The following is an 8,000-nucleotide window of genomic DNA, read 5'->3' as shown; positions in this document are numbered from 1 at the left end:
CCCCCGGGTCCCTGGGCTGCTGCAGAAAGGACACTTCTCCAAAATCACTGTCACGCGGGGCGCTGCCCGTGCAGCCTTCTCGCCATCGCATTCGCCCCTTCTGGCGTGGGTCTTGCAAGATATAGTCATCAGGATCCTCCCGCCCGGAAGCTACACCGAGGGTGGTAAAAGGAAACACATGGGCAAGGGCACTCTCCCGGCCCCGCGGTCTTGCACCTTCACCCTGGGCACCGTGCAGCTCAGCTCTCAGGAGGGCTTCAGGCTGCGTGTGCCCCAGGATAAAGGGGTGGCATTTCTCATGGCCGTCCTGCAGTCGAGGACAGGCTCAGGGTCATGCGGCTTGACATTTGGGAACCCCATCAGATTGCTGCCTCCCACATTCTGGGGGAGCTGCTCAGAGTCAGAGGGAGGAAAGCCTAGCAACCACAGCCCGGGACTCAGAGCCGGTGGGCTCCAGGCAGGGCACGCTGACAGATCACTGTGGGGCTGGGCAGCGGGCTTCAGTTACCCCCTGGCCGGAACCCGACCCCCAGCAGCTCACAGTGTAGGAAGGCTGGACACTGAGCCTCCTCCGGCAGCAAGACCAGGTCCAGTAAGTCACATCAGATACTCGGGGCAGCAGCCTCGTGGCTGTCATTAGGTAAGAAGCACACCCCTCCCTCACATGGTGTCCCCCTCAGAGGAAAACCATCAGTGCCAGACATGACATCACACGTTCAAAGCGCGACTGCACGCACAGGAAAACCGAAGCACTATTAATTTGCCCTGAGTGAGGCTGAAAACAAAGTTCACACTGCCCAGTCCACTCCTGATCAAAGCGGCTATGTGGCAGAAATGAGCTGTCACTCAGACGCTTCCCTGGAGCATCTGCAAGGCCAGCTAGCCTCACAGTCACCCAGGACCCCAGAAACAGCACTTACTGGGTAGCTTTCCTAGCTACAAGTCAGATACACCATCCCCCCACAAATACTCATGGGCTACTGCAAAAGGCCGAAATTAGAAACTCACCACACTGCTACTTAGAACACGGGCCTCCAGGGGCTGGCAACACGTGATGCCCCACGAGGCTGCTCCAGGGCTGCTCCAGACAGAGGCTCCGGTTCCCACCCTGAGCACGCTGGACATGCACGTACCCATGATCCAGGGCTGGCTGGGGAAGTGGGGCGTGGCATGAAGACTTTGGGTTCTCTTGTTCTCATGCATGGAATAAACAATCTTTTCTAAAAAGTAAAATTAAGGGGCCAGCAAGTGGAACAGCGATTAAGGCACTGGACTCCCACATGGTCAACTGTGGTTTGAGTCCTGGACCCAGCAGCTTGAAACTCAGACTGGGTCCATGCCCAAATCCTAAGAGAATGAAAGGATTGTGGTATGGCCATGCCCCCTGGGGGGTGATTTCTCACTTTCTCTCTCTTCTCTCTCTCTCTCTGTGTGTGTGTGTGTGTGTGTGTGTGTGTAGATGTTTTTGCCTTACAGTGCATACACTCATGAAAGAGAGAGAGCCAATGAGAGGGGAAGTGAGAAATCACCCCTCTGTCTCTGCCTCTCCAGCAGCACACATGCCCTATAGCAAAAATCTCTCCAGTACCAGTATCTGCTGTTATCTGAGGCTTTCTTTTCTTTTTTAATTTTTTTAAGAGAGATTTCTTGCTATAGGGTGCATGCACTCACTGGAGAGACAGAGACAGACAGTGAGAAATCATGCCCCAGGGGGATGGCCATGCCGCGATCCTGTCTCTTCTAGTCTCCTCTCAGGATTTTGCACATGCATGCACACGCGCCCTGCTTGAGTTTTAAGCTGGCAGGTCTGGGATTCGAACTGTGGTCGACTGTGGAGGAGCCCAGGGACATACCAATAAGCCATTCCTGTTTTTTGAGGTTTTCTGTCACTTTCCATGTAAGTGCTGTGAGTACCGATGTCACACCCACAGTCCCTGCACGCCAGAATGAAAGCTTCTTGGTGTGACGTCCCCGAAAGCTGGGCAAACCCTCTAGGCCTATCCCAGAGGTGCCCTGATGCCACACCACCACGAGCAGCTAGCAACCCAGTCAGGCCGAGTTTCAAGGTGGGGAGAGGCACTGGCCTGGACCGAGGTCCAGACTACTGGGCCTCTCTGTCACTGCAGGCCTCCACTTTTCACCCAGGGATGTCGGGGCCCAGGAGGGGCACCTAAGTCCATCCACCGCGTAAGAGAAGTTCCCACAGCAGGGCCGCCGGCCTGAGTGCTGGATCCACGCGATGGTGCTGAGGATGCACAGCCCGGACAGGTCCAGGGGTCAGACCACATCTGAGGAAAACGCTGGCGTGTCAACAGCCACCACAGACAGCTCCCAGGACGCAGGCTGTTAGGCTCTGCTGTGTGGAGGGCTGAATTAAAATTCACCTAGAGCTCATAAAGTGACACGTCCGCTCTCCGCTCTTTAGGGTCGTCAGTGCTCGGGAACAGAACTGGTCAGCACCGACTGAGGGAAAACAAGCAATCGCTAGCACCGGGCGGGCTCCGTGGCTGATGCGTCAGGCAGCTGGATCCCAGGTGGCTGGCCACACAGTTCGCGTCCTAGACCCGGAGGCTAGAGGGACGCACGGGAGGCACATGTGCACACCCAAATCCCGAGAGGAACTGAAGGGCAGCAGTGTGACTCTTCCCCATAGATGGCGCCTTCTCCTCTCCCTCTCTCTCTGGCTAGCACTTGTGCCCTCAAACAAAAAAAAAAAAAAAAAAAGAAAGAAAGAAAAGAGAGAAAGCGAGAAAACACCTACCACAGAGAAGATCTTACATAGCAGGAACTGCTGAGGACTTCACATACAGACACACCAGCCCGATGAAGAGGGTGTTACTACCCCTAAGCGACATGACGGGAAAGGGAGTGGCAGAGAGGCGATCAGTCATCTGAAAAGCGCTGAGCCAGGCTTGCAAGACGGGCAGTGTGGCACCAAGGTGCCCGCACAGAGCCACGGCTCACGGCGTCCTCCCTTGCTATGCAAGAAGGGATGAGATCCAGGGACCAGCACAGCTAGGAGCGAACTGAATGACAGTGCTGGAAGCCACACGGTCAGTCAACTGCGGGTCCAATACCCGGGTTGGCCTGAAAACACACCGGGCCCGTGCACACAGGCCCAAGGGCCTGACGAGTGGAGAAAGGGAGTGGGTGTGATGACCCTCGGAGGGTGCTCCTCCCTCCCTCACGTCCACGTTATCGTGAATAAAATAAATAAACTTTAAGAAAACAGGAAGGGGGACCAGCAGTTAGCATAATGGCTATGTCACTGGGCTCCCATGTAGTCGACTGCGGTTCGAGTCCCGGACCCGGTGGCTTAAACTCACACCGGGCGCATGTGCGTGCATGCCCAAGATCCCAAGAGGAGCATGGAGGAGAAGGGATTGCGGCGTGGCCATCCCCCCTGGGGGGTGATTTCTCACTTTCTGTCTCTCTGTCTCTCTGTCTGTCTGGCAAGTGCACACGCCCTATAGTGAAAACCTCTCAAAAAAAAAAAAAAAAAACAGGAGGGGAAGGAAACCTCTTCTCTTCTGAGGGCCACAGTGACCCTATAAAGAGGGGAGTGATGCTGACACGTTCAACTGAATACACAGGACCTGCCCGGAGCAAATCACTCCCAGAGAAGCACCTCGTCTAACCCGGGCCCTGCAAAGCCCCTCCTTGCTGGACTTCCTTAGATGCTCATTCTCCTGATAAATACTTTTACTAGGAAAAAATGGGTCACCTCTGATCCCTGACAGTTTGGTTTGGTGTAGAAAACAATGTCTGAGTATATGTGTTGAGGCCTTGGGAAAAACGGTGACCCCACGCAGGTGCTTGGGAGCAGAAATGAGTAGACGGTGATTAAACCTCACCAGCTGAACTGGGCACGCTCAGAGAGACTGTCATCCTTCGGCCCTGCAAACCGCTCTGAGCGAGCAGCAGTTAAAGCCCTAACACCCCTGCCCTCTTAATCACCGGACACACCCACGACGAGACTAAAGAAGCTTCAAGAAGCAGACTCAGGGATCAGAAGAGGGGAGCCCGCAGGCTGGCGCCAACGCTATGACTATAACCATAAAGGACACGAGGTTCCTTCTGGAAGCACGTATGTCAAAATGAAGGCTGGGCTGGGGCTGCTTCCTTCCCCTTTTACTTAAAGGCTAGGAGACACCTAGGACGGTAAAACCCAACTGGCGAGCCCCCCGGTCCCGAGAGGTACCCCAAAGCCACCCCGCTGCCACAGTCTGGCTTGCAGAGCAAAGACGACACAGCGGCTACAAGAAGTTCATGGAAAAAACGGAATTACAGTACAAGTTTATTTTTGTACAAAAAAGTGGAAATCCACACATAGCTTTTTTCTATAATACACCTTTTCCTTGAACTTCTGGAAGCTCCATCCTGTGTATGCCCTAAAATGAAAATTATAGACCAAAGGGGCCGATTTGAAGTCATCCTGGATAAGACACACAAAAAGAAAGCTGCCTTCCCCGCTCTGTTTTCAAACGCTGAATGGGTAAGGGGAGCACAGCGTCCCGGGAGGGCCCTCCGTGGAGTCTTTCCAAAGTGAAGGCCACACGTGAGTAAACATCACAGCAGCGAGGCTGTGTTGCTCAAGGTACGTCCTGTACAACTAAGTGAACTCTTCCATCCCAGAAACCCGTATTCAAACTGTACAAAACCACAAATCAGACTGCAGAAAACCCTAGAACAATGAGGGAGCAAGAGGCGCCCACCTCCCAGCACAGGAAAGCACGGGCATAGAACCTCTGACCACCCAAACTCAGCTGCTCACGGCCCTCTGCTGACCAGAAGCCTTACCGAAAGCATGGTCAGCCGACACACGCTTCGCATGTTGTATTCCATACATACAAAGTTCATGAAAAACTATGCATGGAGTTCAACTTTTTTTTTTTTTTGAAGAGGTTTTTGCTATAGGGCGCGTGTGCTCACCAGAAAGTCAGAGAGACAAAAAGTGAGAAATCACCACCCAGGGGGGATGGCCATGCCACAATCCCTTCTCCTCCATTCTCCTCTCGGGATCTTGGGCACGCACATGCACCCGGCATGAGTTTAAGCCACCGGGTCTGGGACTCGAACCGTGGTTGACTACATGGGAGTCCAGCAACATAGCCATTCGCTAACTGCTGGTCCTGAGTTCAACATTTTTTGACACCAAAACAAACTAATATTTGAATTCCATTTTTTCACGTGCTTCTTGAAGCTCTCATCACATATACCGTATTCTTACAAAAAAATACACTAGAGAACAGAAAATGTTATTAAGAAAAGTCATAAGGTGGGGGGGTCGGGGGGGCCGCAGGTGATGTGGAGGTTGGGGCAGCTGGATCCCCCATGGCCAACTTTGTGGTTCAAGTCCTAGAACCGGTGGTTTGAAAATCAAGTCGGGCACATGCATGTGCCTGCCTAAAATCCTGAGAGGAAAAAGGGAGGAGAAGGGATTGTGGTACAGCCACTCCCTCTCCAGGGTGACTTCTCGCCTTCCCTCCTCTCTGCCTCTGGTGAGCACGTGTGCCCTGTGGCAAACCTAAAAACACCTCAAGGAAGAGAAAATGCATTTATATTGCTGTCCTATATCTTCCAATAGACTTCATGAAAAACACCCACGTGGAAGTAGACCATGCAGTTCAAACCCATATTATTCCCAGGACAGCTGTGTCTGGTTATCAAAAAAATTTTTTCATCTCCTCTAGTTGCCTTCTAGCACCCATATCTAATGCCCAACTAGAGAGCAGCAGGGGAAAGACCGAAAGCGCGTACCAAGCACCTACGTCCCGGCCTCGTCAAAGTCTCTCACTGTCTTCGAAGACTCAGAACATGATTTAGTTCTCATGGCACTGAAGAAAAGGGTTCAAATCCCCTCCCAGCAGCCTCAACCCCCCTCAGTGTTTCCTTCGAGACTAGTTGAATTCATCGTTCACCACCATTTCCAAACTCCAAAACTCCTGGAATCAAACATCGAAGAGCTCCTGAAGCTACACAGACCACTGCGTGTAAAGGATAGTCAGTTCACCACACCGGAGTCCCCACGAGTTCCTGGGCCTAACCTCCTACCGCCGAAAGGGAGGAGTTGAAGCAAACGGTGTTTGAAAGCTGTTTATGTAATTTTATTTATTATCATTATGTTTTATTTGTTATACGGCACGCACACTCGGCAGAGAGTGAAAGAGAGAGAGAGAGAAATGAGAAAGTAAGCCGCCAAGTTCAGGACTCGAACCACAGTGGGTCATGTGGGAGTCCAGCATCTTAACCACCGCTGGTCCTACCTAAATAGCCCTTGAACAGAATGATTTTCTTTCCTTCCTTCTTTCTTTCTTTTTCTGTCTTTTTTTTTTTTTTTGGAATCATGTGTTTTTATTTTCACAACAGACAGAGGTGAAGGGAGGGGCAGGACCCCAACCACCCTGCATCTTCCCAAGGCACTGTCCTGTCTGTTTTGAAGACGCAAGCTGGGGACTCTTGAGGCCAGTCATCTAGGCCTGTATTAAAATAAAAATCTCACATCTCTTCGCCACCCAGGGAGACTCTAAGAGTTTGCGAAACAAACCCTTCTGAAAAATGCCAGCACTTCCAACAGGAGGAAGGGTTTTGGAGATGTCGTAAACACAGAACGTCCCAGAAGCCGGTCAAGCTGTCGGAATGGCGACTTCACAAAAGTCAAAAACACAAAATAGGGAAGACAGCAGGTGGCACAATGGTCAAGGTGTTGGACTGCCAGGCGGCTGACCACGGTTCGAGTTGCAGGACCAGCGACTGAGAATCACACTCAGCAGGTGTTGCGATCCAAAATCCCAAGAGGGGAACGGAGGAGGAAGAGGAGGAGGGACTGGGGCGATTTCTCCTGTTCCTTCTCTCTCTCTGGCAAGTGCACATGCCCTATGGCAAAAGCCTCGAACCAAGACAAAACACCAAATACCATTTCCAACTGTAGAATTGTTAGCTTTAAAAAAATCACATAGGGACCCACTGAAGAGGAGGGCCACACAATGCAGTGTCTGGGACGGGTCCTCCCCACCACCTGCTCTTCTCTGCTCACTGCACAGACACCGGCCGCAGTGGGCAGAGGCCCGGCGCAGCCTGGGGTGGGCAGCTCGCTGCTGCCCGCCTGTCTGCCTGGCTTCTGCTGCGTCTGGCCTCTGCCCGGCCCAGCCACCAAACACGCCTTGGCCGGCACTGCCCACGCTATTGCCCTCCTGCTGCTGCCGCCACCGCAGGCCTCCGTGGCCCAGCCCTTGGTCACCACCTCCTCCTGGACCATGAGGACGATCTTGTCAGGGATGCACAGGAACTGATGTGGCACTCGGGCATGCACCAGAGCCTGTCCCCGTAGATCACCTCACGCAGGCTGACGTTCATCCCGTTGTCGCAGCTCACCAGGTGGTCACTGTAGGTCTCCCCGTCCTTGAGCTCCCCTAGCATGGGGTGATTCTGAGCCATCTTCAGCAGCGACAAGGGACGCACGGTGTTGGCGAGGGCCGGGCTCGCCAGCCCTCATGTTACCGCAGGTCCCAACCACACTGCGGGCCACTAAGCTGAAAACGAGTGACCTGGTTTTCTTTTCTTAATTCGTGAAACTAGAGTGACCATCAGTAGATACAGGCCAAACTTTGTTTTAGATCCAAACCAATGTCTAAGAGGACACGCACCCTCCAGTGAAAAAGAGAAAATCCAAAATCACCAAAAACAATTCTGCTGAAATAAATGATTATGGCAAGGATTAAGGTACAAGGTGAAGGACCAGCAGAGAGCATAATGATTATGTCACTGGACTCCCACGTAGCAGACAACAGTTCAAGTCCCAGACCCAGTGACTTAAAACTCAAGCCAGGTGTGTGTGCGTGCACGCCCAAAACCCCAAGAGGAGAATGGAGGAAAAGGGACTGTGGCAAAGCCATCCCCTCAGGGGGTGATCTCCCTTTCTCTCTCCCTGTCTCTCTGGTGAGCATACACGCCCTATAGCAAAAATCTCTCATTAAAAAAAAAAAAAAAAAGGGGGGGCG

The 8,000-nt window shown here is 52.6% G+C and overlaps 1 pseudogene; it reads right to left on the bottom strand.

The window, feature by feature from the left end:
- The window catches only part of LOC102491508 (U6 snRNA-associated Sm-like protein LSm4 pseudogene), a 10,197-nt pseudogene extending 2,742 nt beyond the window's left edge, over positions 1-7,455 (bottom strand).
- Between the last annotated feature and the right edge of the window lie 545 nt (positions 7,456-8,000).

The sequence above is a fragment of the Tupaia chinensis genome, unplaced genomic scaffold, assembly GCF_000334495.1.
Source record: "Tupaia chinensis unplaced genomic scaffold, TupChi_1.0 Scaffold000070_1, whole genome shotgun sequence".
Classification (NCBI taxonomy): Eukaryota; Metazoa; Chordata; class Mammalia; order Scandentia; family Tupaiidae; genus Tupaia; species Tupaia belangeri.
This window is presented reverse-complemented; position numbering and strand designations above follow the sequence as displayed.